The following is a 15570-nucleotide window of genomic DNA, read 5'->3' on the forward strand; positions in this document are numbered from 1 at the left end:
ATTCTGGTGGTGAAACGATATTCTGGTGGTGAAACGATATTCTGGTGGTGAAACGCATTCGATTAGAGGCGAATGAACTGAAAAGTTTAAAGCCTCTTTAATCCAACATCATCATCATGAAACGCATTCATTTTCCGTGAGGACATCGACAAGACAACATCGTTACTGAACGAGCTGAACTAGCTGGACGAGCTGAACGAGCTGAACGGCGAAGGATCGAGGGATCGAAGGATTCATTACCTGGCCTGACCTGACCTGAAACGCAATCAGTTTGTTTTAACTGTGAGGGAGCGCAGAAAAGCCGATCGATCAGAAGGAGAAGAGAAGGTGACCAGGAGAGTATCAGCATCGAAAAACGGTTCCCCGGGAAGACATCGAAGCAGCCGCCACACACACACATGCACGCGCGCAACTCTTTTCATTTGCTGGTTATCGAGAAGAAACCTGGAAAGAAATGATCGTTGCTGAAAAATAATCTGCCAGTTCCCCTTGGAATTGAGAATTACATTCAAGCGAAAGAGTTTATTTTAATGTTTTCTATTCATATGATGCTGCGACCAAATACAATTGGTTTTGTGAGTTTTCAATCAAGTGAAGTTAGCAGGAAATCTTCTGAAGATTATCCTTGTGAAGAACCTTGTGCCTCCAACGTAACGCTCTCGTTTTCGAAGTCCCCCAAATATTCATTTACACATTCATTCAGAATGGATTTAGATTCAACTTCAAACAAATGATCTCTAAATCAACGATAGTCCTACGTCACCCTTGCGGTTATACCATAGATATAACCCACTTCCTGTTTTGCAATTTTCTTTATCGATTCATTAACAAAGTTGCAGACTAATGCCTTATTCTAAAATTCAAACTACATGTAGAGCGAACATAGCAAACAGGAGTTGTAAAATGAACCGGTGCTTGAATTTCGATAATTTAACTAAAAACCAATTGATACTTCTTGATTATCCTATTCTTAGGCCATATGAAGCTATTTAAGACAGCCTGTTATGCATAAATCTGTCAAATGTTGATAATAATAAATAAAACAAAAATTTCTCTCCCGGTAGCCGTTCGGATGTAATTTTTTGTTTGTTCAAATGATGGTATAATTTAGTGAAAAATGTACTATTTTTATTTTTTTAACTAGCTGACCCGGAAAACTATATAAATAGAAGAAAGAGATATAGGAGTGTGTTGTATCACATTAAAATCCATTTCCATTTTCGAATGAAGATCAATTTCGTTACCGCAAACATCAAGTGGACTAACAACGCTTGTCAATATGTAATTGTAGAACACATGCGAATTGAATTTTTCGAATTTTCCCATTTTCCTCCAGAGTTTTCCGAAAATTTTCAATTGTCTTGTTTGATTGGAACATGTGCATTATTTTTATGGAACCCCCTCTCCTTTCCAGAGGAGGAAGGGATGTCATACCATCATAAAAACATTTCTCATACTCAAAAACCACCACATCCCAAATTTGGCTCCATTTGCTTGATTAGTTCTCGAGTTATGCAGAAGTTTGTGTTTATATATAGATAGATAAAAACCGTTTGATATCTTGAACAACAACCTGCTTTTCCCCTACCTGTTTTCTCGAATAGTTGGGTATATCCTGAACCTACCAATAGATGGATCGATTCCGGACCGCTATTTTTCCTTAACACTATTTTTATCAAAAGCAACTTTATTATTGTTAAACATAAATTTATATTTTTGTAAAATTGGATTTAGTTTTTTTTATTAATTATTCCTACAGCTATTTTCACTATAACTCATGTGTGTCAAAATATAAAATAGGGGAAAAACTATCGTTGAAAGGTATCTTTTAATGGCTTTGGTAGAAATAATGTTCATGTATATACGGTACATTATTACGAACTACACCCAAAAATGATTTCTAACTCATGTTTTTTCGTCTCGATTTATTACATTAAACGAGCTTAAAAATAACAGAAAATGTCATGACTCTCAAATACTGGTAAGCATTTGTATAATACAGGGTTTTCCAACTTTAAATTCCGAAAGTAAATTGAAATAAAACACTTTTATTTCAAATTAAAGTTTGGTTTATGTGTGAAATACAACATCATTCAAATGTCCACCTAGGGCTTCCTCGCACACCTTGATCCGGAACAGGTAATTTTCGATGACTTTTCGGCACATATGGGGCGGTATCTCGGTCATAACTTCACGAATGTTGTCTTTCAAATGTTCAAGAATTTGCGGAGAGTTGGCATAGACACGGTCTTTCGCATAACCCCACCAAAAAAAGTCCAGCGGGTTCAAATCGCATGATCTGGACGGCCAATTGGCATCACCAAAACGCGAAATTATACGTCCCTCAAATTTCGTTCGCAATATGGCCATGTTCGGTCGTGTTGTGTGGCACGTGGCGCCGTCCTGCTGAAACCACATGTCATCCGTATCCATATCTTCAATTTGAGGCAAAAATAAATCGGTTAACATGCGGTCATAGCGCTCAGTATTCACAGTTACCGTCTCGCCGTCCTCATTTTCAAAGAAATACGGCCCGATGACTCCACCAGACCATAATGCGCATCAAACAGTGACTTTTGGCGGATGAAATGGCCTCTCAACAATCACGTGTGGATTTTCTGAGCTCCATATACGGAAATTTTGGGTGTTCACATAGCCATCGAGCTCGAAATGTGCCTCATCGCTGAAGAAAATTTGATGCGAAAATTCAGCATTTTGCTGCTGTTGTTCGTTCACCCAATCGACGTATGCCCGACGCATTCCATGGTCACCACGCTCTAATTTTTGTACCAGTTGGACTTTATATGGATGTAGGTGCAAGTCCAAATGCAAAATTCGCCACAATGATGTGTTTGACAAGCCCAATTGCTGAGCACGCCGTGGAATCGAAACATTCGGGTCATCCTCCACACTGGCAGCAACAGCAGCAATATTTTCGGCCGAACGCACATTACGATGATGCACAGGTTTCACAATATCTACTACGGATCCAGTTTGTTCGAATTTACGCACTACATTAGCGATTGTGTGCTCTGTAGGCCGTCCATGACGACCAAAATCCGTCCGTAATGCTCGAAAAACATTTGCCGGTTTTTCATCATTTTTATAGTATAATTTAACAAAACACGTTATTAACACGTTGTGCGATGCTAAAACGATCCATATTGTAAAATGGCAGACATTCAACTAACGATACGAATCTTTGGTTGACAGCTATGTCAAACGGTTGTCAGCGCAGGGCTATATACTTTCGGAAGCCCGAAATGGAAAACCCTGTGTATATGGTACGACAATATAAGATTAATACGAGCTAGCGAAACAAGAGACACGTTTCAAATAAGCACGCATTACTTTGCCACATATGTACACGGCCCAGATCTAGATGGATATAGATCTCGTGTATGCTGGGAAGCGTTTTCTAAGAGTAAAATTATAAAACACTTTCCAACTTCAATTTGTAATGAGATGTAATACTATCACGCTTCTGCGCAACAGCAGCATTAGCTATGTGGATAGCATGATCGTGTAAATAGTCTTGCATTCCAGCCGGCCTTGGTTCGATCCCCGTTGAAGTCGTTTGGACTTTTTTGGGTGCAATCCCAAAAAAGACGAAAAAAGAAAAAAAGTAGACGGGTCTGAGCCTATGGGCACGGACGGTAGTTTGACGTAGGACTGTGATTATTCAGAACGGTTGTTTTTTTTAAATGTAATTCTTTTCATTGTTCAGAGAGCTGTTAGTTTAAGTTAGACCCATAACAGGGTGGAATGGTGGATGAAGTATATGTGAATCAGGAAACAAAAAAAATATCGTCATTGATTACATCGAATATGAATTTTATGGGGAAGATATTTGAGGTAAAAAATACACATGAAACGATTTCGTTATATTTTGATGTAAAATACACACGAAATTCGTTCGAATCAAAGCTATCCATTAGAGCTTTCGAAAATTAAACAATTCAAACGAAACACCTATTCTAGTTTTATATAAATGAGTTTTTTTCATCTGCCTACCAAACGTCACTTTTTTCTTGCGAACCCCGTTCGTTTGTTTAATCAGTACTCACGTTTTTCGGATAATTCGAGCTCAATTCGTATTGATTCTACTGCTCAACCTATCATAGAAGGAATTGAGTCATTGAGAATTATGAATATGAGTCATAATGATTATTAATATTCCATTTCGTTTCATTTTTGTGATGTGATGTAAAGCCGGTCTCAAGAAGACCTTCAATGATAATCGATGCCACCCTCCTAGTATTGATATCATTTTCGCTGTACAATTGTCAATTGCCAGACCCATCAACTTTTTTTAGAAAACATTTGGCCAATTATTTCGAAAACCGGTATATTGAACTTTAAGAAACTGTTTTTAAGTTTTGGAAAACATTAGTTTCCAAAGATACAATTGAAGTTTTCCTTAATATGTCCATCTCCCCTACATGATCATATCACTTATCTCATTGAATCCTGAATCATCATTTTGACCAAAGTATATTTAGTTTTTTAGGGGTGAAGCAAAAATTTGCCATTAATATTGAAACACCGATCGAAACTGCTAGGGAAGACTGAATTAAATTTCTCCATTTCGCAAGCAAAAGGACGCTGGTCGCTATTCAACTGAATGTTTTATTTGTTTCATTTCACAACGATTGAGAGTCCTGGATCGGAGAAAGTCTTGTTTCGAATTTTTATTCATATTTGCAATCTGAATACCTCAAGCTCAATTCAACTGGATGTTGAATGCATAAATCGTTCCAATAATAATGGTTTTTTTTGCAGTCGTAAATCAATTAATCGAGCGATTACCAGACATCCCTACTTCTGGATAAGAATATGCAAAAAAAACGATTTGTTCGCATACACAACCGCGCGACTGATCAAGAGAAATGGATCCGGCAGTATGTGTTTTTTTTTCCTGGCGGCAATCAAACAACAATCCGATACTCCCAAAATCCATCGCAATTTTTACAACATGGAAAGCGAAGCGGCATTGTGTGTCGAATCACTACTGCCGGGTTGTGATGATTTCTTCGTCCAAAACAAAACTGCAAATATAGGCACTAACAGGTTTTTGCCGAACTGAAATCGAAACTTTCGCGCAAAAACAGGTTCACAGCAAACAGTTGAAGCGCTTGTTTTGATCCTGTGCTCGGAGCGGATCTCGAAATGCGAGGCAATAAAAAAATCACATCGATAATCGAAAATCGCAAACCTGCACCGATTTGCAAGCTCTTTCATCGATATATGTAATCCATAAATGCTGATCCGACACAACAGATAAGTGTTGATAAGCGTTCCTTTGGAAACGTTGCTCGAATTTAGCTCTGATTTCATTGTTTCGGTTCTTATCAAACACCTTCTGAATTTGGAAGAAATCAACAAAAAAAATGGCTACCGGGTTTCGACTGACGTTGAAGGTTTGTTTTGTTTTATATCTGTCTGATTTTTTGTTTGCCACCGGTGATTTAATTGTGCACGGCAAACAATTACTTCACCGATTTGTGTATTCACACAATGTGCTCCTCTCATTGGCTACATTTTTTGCACGTTGTGTCTCTCTAACCACAAACGGTCTCACGCGCAACTGCACCGGTTTAAGTGCAATTCAAAGCAACAATTGCCACTCGGTCGGAACTTGTGATTTGTAGGCCTGGGGGACGGGGCGACGCGCGGAGCGGAAACAGTGCGACAAAGTGACGAATGGGGCGCAGTCAACCGAATCACCTTGAAACAGGCGTTATTCTTGTTCTTGTTTGAAAGTCGCCGCCACCGCGCGGACGGACCCCCCGTTCTCATTCATCTCTCGAAGTGAGCCATGATTTAGCAATGAACAGTCGCTGCTGCTGTTTCGGCTGCCATGTTTGGTAAACTGGACAAATACCGCAGATTCGAAGAATCGTGACTAAGCTGGCAACTCTGCCGACCGAAGTGGACCGAAGTTAGACACTGCTGTCAATGTGAATGATATTTTGAAGCAAGTATACACATATCCCATGTAGGTGTTACATATTCAAACACTAGAAGGGCGAAAACGGTGTGTTTGTGTTCTATTTTTCCTTCACTTATTCGTTGCGTGCCGCCTGCATTCCATCCGGAGCGGTTTGTGCTAAATTCTGCTAAGCGCCCCGCAAGAAGGAGGCCTCTTGCACGATCGTTGCAATTGACTTTGGACCGGTGGCTAAAGGCCACCCCGCAAAACGATATCCAGCATATATGTGGGTTAGTTGAAACTGTATTCGTCCTCTTCGGTTTCGTGATTGTTGTGATTCACCGGAATTCTACAGAGGTAGCGGCAGGTGGGTTCAAGTTTATGGTGGGGTCAAGACGAAACATTCGCGTGCCAACCGGATTCGGTTGATCTGAAGTAGGTGACTATCTCGCACGTTGTAAAACGATTTGATTCCATTCAAATAAGCAAATATACGAAATGAAACGGAACCAAAATTATAAAAAGTATTACTTTTGTCTTATAAAATATTTACCTTCAGTAGCATTTTTCTTTAAGAAATTTGGGGCATTAGATAATCTGAGGCAGCAGTTTTAACTAGTTGTTCATTGAAAGAAAAAAAAAATCACAATCTAATGGATAATATCGACACGCACAAACTCTTTCAGAAAGTAATAAGGTACTCCAGTGCAATGAATAATAACGCTTGCATTAATGAAATGGACAAATTTTACTCATATTCATGCGTTCACCTTAACACCTGGTAATAAGCCCACTTGTGCATCGTCAATTATAGTAACCCATGAGTTTTCAAAAAACATTTGACAGCGTTATCAGTTGAACTGCGGAGGTTATGGCGAAAATAGACAAGCATCTGTGCTCCATGGATTGTGCGTTCTGGGAGCTCCATCTCGCTGCGAGTAAGTATAATATCCTTACGCTTCTGGAGAAGAAAGAGAGCATTGAAGGGAAGCCTGGTCGTCCAACGATGCTACGCAATCGTAAACTAAAGCTGAAGCAGAAGATGGAGGGAAGAGTTATAAATCGTTCCAGTCATTGGGCTGGAACGTCGGAGCAACGGGCCAGATAGTCAAAAAATACCTAATAGAGATAGACACTATCACGCGGAAACCTAAGTCAAGACCGGTCGCATCGGAACAGCAAGTTGCGAAAAGGGGATGTCAAAGTCGCTTTTCTTCCGTTCGGGACTTGAGGTGAACGGGAAGATTTACAAGTGCCTGTCTGAAGTCGTCTCTTTTATTCAAAAATAACATCCGGACGAGGATGTGGTGTTTAGTCCGGACCTGTCCTCCGTCCATTGCGCGAAGAATTTGCTGGAGGAGATCAACCGCTTGAACACAGATGTTGTTGCGAAATTGTATTTCATGGGAAATTTGTCCCATTGAATTATGTTTAGTAGTTTTTTTTAATCGCCATCAGAAAATTGACCGATTAACCAATCGTTAATTAGCATTTTTAAAAATGAATAACGCTAACAAGAAATAAAGCAAACTAGCTTCTCAAATATTATTTTGTTTTGAAAAATCTCTCATTGGCAGTGGAGGCAAGGGGGGCCGTCCACGACGACCATAAGGTTTTGGAAAAAAGTCACAGGAGGGTTGTGTCTGAGACACGACCGCATAGTTGACGTAGGATTCCGTTAGGCTATCTGTTGATTTCAGATATGTTTGAAGAATTACATCGTTAAACTCTTTGATAATGATTTGGTTTTAATGTCTCTGTTAGGGAACACATTGTGGTAGGAACAAAAGTTTCCCCTACTAGTGATTCCCGATAATCGATTAATCGGATACTTCCTACAGAAATCGATTATTAATCGAACGAATACTGCGCAACCAATAATCGAAGCGAACGAAGAATTTTCGTCGATTAATCGATCCAGAGAAAAAAAACGTACGGCCGCTGCAGTTCCATCCTGAACTTCAATTATAATCTTTGACGTTCCCCTGAACTCGTCGAGGAAGCTCAATGCCGTCAACACTAATTGAGCTTCGTTTACGAGTTTAGCGTAAAAGATAATAATTGATTATCAGGCGGAATTAACACTTTTTTGATTCTAGATGGCTTTCTAGCAAATGAGAAATATTAATCTAACTAATTATTCCTCTCAGTGTGACGATTAATCGATTAATCGATTATTTGGGGCGATTAATCGTATCGAATATCAAACTGCTGAAAAGTATTCGATTAGCTGATGAACGATTAAATTCATAAATCGGAGATCACTACCCTCTACTTTCATGTATTTTCAATGTCGATTTCCCCCAGGCAGCTTGGTTTTGATGTCTCTGTTGGGGACCCGCCGCATGTGTCGTCAATTTCGACCAATCCGAAGTGGGTATTTCCCTTAGGATAGGGGCTGAGATTTTTCAATTGTTCGATAGTTAGTTTCATGACATATATTATTTTCTTCAAAACAAAAAATTGTTATGGAGTGCCGAAATCTATTGACGCAAAAATTTCATCAATCCATCAAGAAATGACTGAGCAATGAGCGTTTGAAATTGGACAATTTTCACGATGTGCTCGATTTTCGATTTTCAATTTATATCCCAATATGTTCCCGAAAGACGTAATCCTACGTCAAAAATCCATACGGTTTTGAATGTACGTCACGCGTCAGTAATTGATATTATTGGGTGTACAAATAAGTCCCAATCGTCAATAGACCGATTTTTTTAGAGCTTTTCCCAGCACGCAGATCGGCTTTCGAGACGATAGTTGGGACGAGATTATCCCAGCAGCGATTACTGTCACTTTTCAGTGTCCGTAGGCGCGACTGATTTGCAGTGGTATATAAAAACCGCCACTACATTAGTTTCTCGTTATTGAAGATATGAGTAGGATAGTACAGAATGCACCAAACAGCTGATGCATTAATGCATTTCATGACTTGTTTTCTGATTTGTAATCTTTAATGAAAAACGTAGTTCTATGTCAAAAATCCACTAGAGGTGATCTGTTTTAAATTGTGTTTTGTTTTTATTTCGTTTAAAAAGAGCAAAAATCTTTCTAATCGAGTTTTTTTTCCCTTGTTGGTTGCGAGTATATATGCTTGTTTATTTCCCTCCATACCGCAATGCCCAGGAAACCAGTACAGTTGTACCGAGCTGATCTGACATAGTTGCCGTAAAAGGCAAACGCATACCCAAACAATTTTTGAACAGCACTTGAAAGCATTGAGGGCTTCAAGTATCGCTGAACTATCTGAGAGGATGCAAATGTTGGCATGTCTATAATTTCTTTTAAGGCAGACATTTATACATTCTATTACTGCAGCTTCTTCTGCCTGGAAAGCTGTTGGCCAGTTCCTCATAGCTACAGAATATTTTATTCTGGGACCATACACTCCAGCACCTGTTCTGTTACCCATTTTCGACCCATTGGTATAGAACAGGATTGAACCATTACGGACATTGGAACCACCTTCATCACTCCCTATGGAATGTTATAATTAGTCCTAGGTTCCATCCAATCACTGAGGCTGATTCAATGGGTAAATGATTCAGGATGCTCAAGTGACCAGTTTTGTCCCCGTCTAGTCTTTTAAGCTTAAGAGTGCTTTTCTCAGCCTCTATCTGAACATGTTGGTTCAAAGGTAACAGGTGAAAGATAACCTTCGTTTCCTACGTCAAAACAAGACGGCTTTTAGAGAGAATAAATAACACATCTGGCATCACAGAAATTATATAGTATTCTTCTGTGTTTATGCGACAGTGTATGTAAACAATCGCTTTATTGCGCCTTGATTTTCAATTTTTAATCGATGTTGTCGGGTAGGTATTTTTTTTGCACACCATTCGTCGATGTCAATTTCGCACCGTGCGGAAATACAATCATCTCGGTGGTGCATTTAAATATCTTCGTTCCGACCATCATTAGCAACAGGTCGTTCGTTCTTTTTCACACATCTCGTCCGGAGACACAGCAATAAGCGCCTGCATACGCTCGGAACGGTAAACAATCCGCGAACTCATCACCGTGCAAATGTTTTTATGGCGTTACGACGGAGGAGGAAGATTGCGTCATTTCGTTCCACCATCTCCTACGTTGAGGTTAGGACAACTTTTGTAATATTGAAATGATTCATGTTATGTATTGTTTTTTTTAAATTTGTAATGTTTGAATCAATGTCTCCGAATCGACTTGATCCCCACGAAGAAAACCGACACAAATCACAATGAATAGGTGAGATTTCTCTACCACAATCTCGAAAGCAATGAAAAACAATTCCGTAAATTAAGAAACCGTGAAATATTACGCTCAGTGCCCTCCAATCGCGGGTTGCACTTCAAATTATTTTCACCCAAATCCACGCATACCCATTTATCGAAGCCCCCTCGCTGTTTTCTGTTCGAAACAAAACACGTGCGCCTATGGCGCGGCTTCACTGGTTCATTAATTTGAATACGCTGTGATGAGCGCCAAAGTAAAACACTGTGCTTTGTTTTTGGTTTCGCTGGCTGAATTCCCGTCAGCCGCGTCTACCGGAATCAGTTAACCGCCCGATCCGATTGAGGCGCCGAACAGCGAACGATTCACAAACAACACAAGCCACGAATTCGAAAGAGAAAACGCGCTTAACCTCAAAAAGCCCCAAACGAAAACAAAAACCGAAAGCCAAACGGTAATGGGGTTTGCGGGATGATGGGGAGATCTCTTTTCGGAAGCGTTTCGGCTGTCGACCTCGTTCTGCAGAGGCCCTCTGGTGCTGCTGCCTTTTCGTTGCACCACATCCACACGATGTATTTAATGGCCAAAAGAGAAGACAGAAAATAATCCACCGTAAACATATTGTGGGGGATTGCGAAGAAAGGTAAACAATTCGCGCTGGTGGTGGCGATGCCGGTGTTGACAAATTTGCGAAACCAATGTAAAATTGAGAAATTAAAAGAACAAAAGGGGTTTAAAGCTTGTGCTTAGTGATCCCCGATAATAGTTCGATTAATCGAGTAATCGAATACTTCTTAAAGAAATCGATTATTAATCGAACGAATACTGCGCAACCAATAATCGATGCGAACGAATAACTTACGTCGATTAATCGATCCATACCCAAAGAAAAAAAACCTACGGTCGCTGCAGTTTTATCCTGAAATTCAATCATTATCTTTGACGCTCCCCTAAACTCGTGAACGAAGCTCAATGCAGTCAACGCGAATTGACCTTCGTTTACGAGTTTAGGGGAGCGTGAAAAATAATAATTGATTTTCAGGCGGAATGAACACTTTTTTGATTCCAGATGGGTTTCTAACAAATGAGAAATATTAGTCTAACTAACTATTTCTCTCAGTGTGACAATTAATCGATTAATCGATTATATGAAGCGATTAATCGTATCGAATAATAAACTGCTAAAAAGTATTCGATTAGCTGATGAACGATTAATTTAAAAAATCGGGGATCACTACTTGTGCTTACTCTGCTGCCTGGGTACTGTGGAATAAAAACACTGGAAGAAGGTTGCTCAACTGTTTTCACAATTCTTGATCAACATGTCAAAAGGGTCTATCTTCTTTGATCGATGCTCTTCGTTGACTTTCTCTTTCGATAATCACGGCCTTTCAGACGGATTTTGCTCCAGTTTTGCCATGTAGTTTGATAAACGAGGTTCTCTTTCACACTAGTTATCGTCGAACACATCAGGAAATGCTGTTAATGCTGAGTTATTAATGAAAGAGAATGTAGATGAAGAGAATCGATCAAAGAAGATAGACCCTTTTGACATGTTGATCTAGATTTCCTGATGTGTTCGACGACAAGGAGTGTGAAAGGGGACCTCGTTTATCAAACTTCATGGCAAAACTGGAGCAAAATCTGTCTGAAAGGCCGTGGTTATCGAAAGAGAAAGACGGTGAAGAGAATCGATCAAAGAAGATAGACCCTTTTGACATGTTGATCTAGAATTGAAACTACAAGAGAACGATGTTTGGCGAGATGAAGAATAGAAGGTGGGAAGATTCACGGGTTTTGGTTGTGTTCAACTTTGATTGTATTAGTAGTCACGAAGATAAGAAGTTCATATACCAGGCATACTAGTCATTTTTTCTTTGAAATATAGATTATGTATTATATATATATATATATATATATATATATATATATATATATATATATATATATATATATATATATATAATATAATAATTCAGCAGTAACAGGATTTCCTGAGGTGTTCGATGACAAGGAGTGTGAAAGGGGACCTCGTTTATCAAACTACATGACAAAACTGGAGCAAAATCTGTCTGAAAGGCCGTGGTTATCGAAAGAGAAAGACGGTAAAGAGAATCGATCAAAGAAGATAGACCCTTTTGACATGATAATCTAGAAATCCTGTTACTGCTGAGTTATAAATGAAAGGGAGTGTAGATATGTAGATATATATAGATATATATAAAATATAATATATATATATATATATATATATATATATATATATATATATATATATATATATATATATATATATATATATATATATATATATATATATATATATATATATATTATCAGAAATAGTATTCTAATGTTTACTATGTTTGAATTTTAGAGCAACTTCATGGAAGTATATCTCTTGTCAGCAATTGTAATTACTTTTTTCACAATTAGGGTGTTGAACACTTCATTCGTCTAAAATTAAGACACAAGCGAAATACTTTTCGTCTCAATCTAGGTCGTATGTAGTCAACTAAATTTATTTTTCAAGTGCATTTTACATGGAAAAAAACCAACCTTTTTTCCGATGCACTGTCAAATGTTTCTCCGTCAAAAGAACAAAAGATTCTGTCACTCTGACTTTGGTCATTTACGTTTTTCGTCGACATAGCGAGAAGTAAAATTGAATTGAATTTAAGTTTATAGCACCTCAATAATGCTGGAATTTCAGTTTCTACTGAAATGTTACTTAGGCCCTTATGATTTTGAGTGATAGCATTGATTTAAGAAAAAAAAAACCAGTTCGTTCATTTCATCTGTTTATTTTTACATTTAATAACTACACTTTTCCTATGTAGTAGACTATTATGAGAAGAGTAACATACATAAACAAAATTTGTGACGTCACAGATTTAAAAATCTTCCCATCTTTCATTTTCCATCTCGGATGTTTGGAGAGAAAAAATGGATGGGTTATATCTATGATATAACCGCAATATGGACGTGGGACTATCTTAGCTTAGCAATCATTTGTTGGTATTGATATTGAATTCTTGATTGAATGAAACAATTTCTGAATTCAATTGAATTCAATTTATTTACTTTGTGAGTAAAAAGATTTAACAAATGCCATGTAAGGTCAATTCATGCGTGATAGATTATGTTCTTCGTTACAAGTAAATTTAATGACAATCCTTTTACGTTTGGTATGATGCCTACGACAAAATATGTGAACGGAAGAATTATCAAATGATCATTTTATTTTACATTTCTCTCTGAGGTGTACATAGTTCATTCTGCAAAAAGGCAAGCGAGTACAAGTACTCGCAGTTTGCATTTATTTGCAAAGCCGATTTCCCCGGAAACCTTGGTTTTGAAGTCTGTGTTAGGGAACACATTTCGGTTAGAACAAAAGTCCCCCTACTTTCATGTATTTACAATGCCGATGGAATTTTGTTGTATATTGTGATGAAATTTTATTTTCTCATTGACTGTTGTTTTATACAGTAGAGATAGGTAAAAAAAAAATGAATTGAAATGTTCACAGTATTGTGGACAATCGAGGACAAAATGTGGACTATTTAAAAAAAATCAGTTATAGTAGTTTGCAGCGTAATTTAAATATGAATATTTGTATTATATTGAGGGGGAAAAAATAACAATATTCTAAATATATATTTTTATCTAGTTATAAGACATAACCCAATAATGCCGAATAACTATAGTTTTAGAGAACGTAACAGATTCAAGAGGAGACTTTTCCGATATCATCAAGATGTTTCAATTTCATGAACATTCTGAAATTTGACCAGTATCTGAAGTATAGATGATCAATCAGAAGATAAATTGTTTGTTTACTCAGAGAGCAATAGTAAACAGAATCAATTCACGTAAACCAAAAAGAATGTTGATACTGTCGTCATCTTCGGATGAGAACGACTATCAACAAACTGAATTTTCTGCTGATGGAACTATCTGCACAAAAAGCTGTGTGCACTCCAGGAAGGATATAAATAAACAGCCTTTTCAAAGCAATAATTGAAGGGGTGGAGTGTTTGGATATGTGAGAAAACTGAGATATATGTGTAAGTATCATCACTCCGTACAATAGTCATTCCCACAAACGCATGGAAACGAAAGTTACGGATCGTTCATTTCGAGGGTACGCATAGCAATTTGTAATGTTGGTACAGTGTGCGATGAAGTGTTTCTCTAATTTACTCCAAACTTTGATCGATCGGCCAGAAAAATCGGCTAAACGTATCAATATAAAATATTCACAGGATTCTAGGGGATACACCATGTCAAAAAGTTATCTGCTAACATTCAAATTTACTGCAATATTTGCAAAATTACAGAAAATTTTCTAGAACAGTATAAAAACGTAATTTTGACACTTTTAAAAATCGATGCAAAAAATTCAAATTATTTTTTTCGTCAAAGCAAGGATTTAACTTTATACAAAATTTATTGGAGTTTTCAAAACTACCACTCCGTTTGCGGTGCGATAATTATTTATTGAATTATTTATCATCAAAGATGGAGGGATAACTTTTCATTCAAACAGAAATATCTTTTTAGTGGTGATGAGTTCGGTCGTTGGTTACACACGATTATCCCTAAGGTCTCGACGAGTGAATGGTTCGAGGGATTGAATGTAGGTCGTGATTTCATTCGCGTGATATCTCGGCTTATGTCCAATCACTACAACCTAAACGCGCATCTCTATCGCATTGGGCTCGCAGCAAACAATCTTTGTGATTGTGGCGATGGCTTCCACGACATCGAGCATGTGGTTTGGTCGTGTATCCGGTTCCATGCTGCTCGCTCTCAGCTCTCTAGAGCACTGAGAGCACAAGGCAGAAAATCGGATATCCCCGTCCGGGATATCTTAGGTAGCCAGGATCCTGATCTTCTGCTTCATCTATACCTGTTCCTCAGTAACGCCGATGTCAACGTTTAATGATGTTTCCTTCGTTGTGTCCCCGTTTCATATCCCTCCTATACGATCGATAAACTTTTAGGGCGATTACACATTATCCGGTTTCAGCCGGACCGGTTTCAAAAAGCGCCGCTGGGTTTGGACGGATAACCGGATAACAATGTGAAAGAGACCTCGCGCTACACAAAACCGTACATCTTTCACATACACATACATGCATTTGTTTATACAGTGGTTTGACAGGTAAATATTGCTGCAAATATTTCTGCTACATACAATTGATTGCTGTTGGGTGGCTGGCTCAATTCGACAGCCCACAATTTCCAGCTCCCAACATTGTATGGGGAAATCCATTTCCGCACCACAAATTGCTGTCGGCGAACAAAAGTTCGAACTGCTATCCACGCAATGCCGACAGTAAATACAAAACGGAGAAACACCCGGCATCACATCAACAAACAAAATACAGTTCTGGTAGAACTACTTATATTCATATGAAAAC

General features: G+C 38.2%; 1 protein-coding gene across 1 annotated transcript in view; it reads right to left on the reverse strand.

Moving 5' to 3' along the window:
* The window catches only part of LOC129761936 (CKLF-like MARVEL transmembrane domain-containing protein 4), a 52812-nt gene that overhangs the window by 14732 nt on the left and 22510 nt on the right, over nucleotides 1-15570 (reverse strand). The gene's annotated exons all lie outside the window — the stretch shown is intronic.

Source organism: Toxorhynchites rutilus, chromosome 1 (assembly GCF_029784135.1).
Source record: "Toxorhynchites rutilus septentrionalis strain SRP chromosome 1, ASM2978413v1, whole genome shotgun sequence".
NCBI classification, from domain to species: Eukaryota; Metazoa; Arthropoda; class Insecta; order Diptera; family Culicidae; genus Toxorhynchites; species Toxorhynchites rutilus.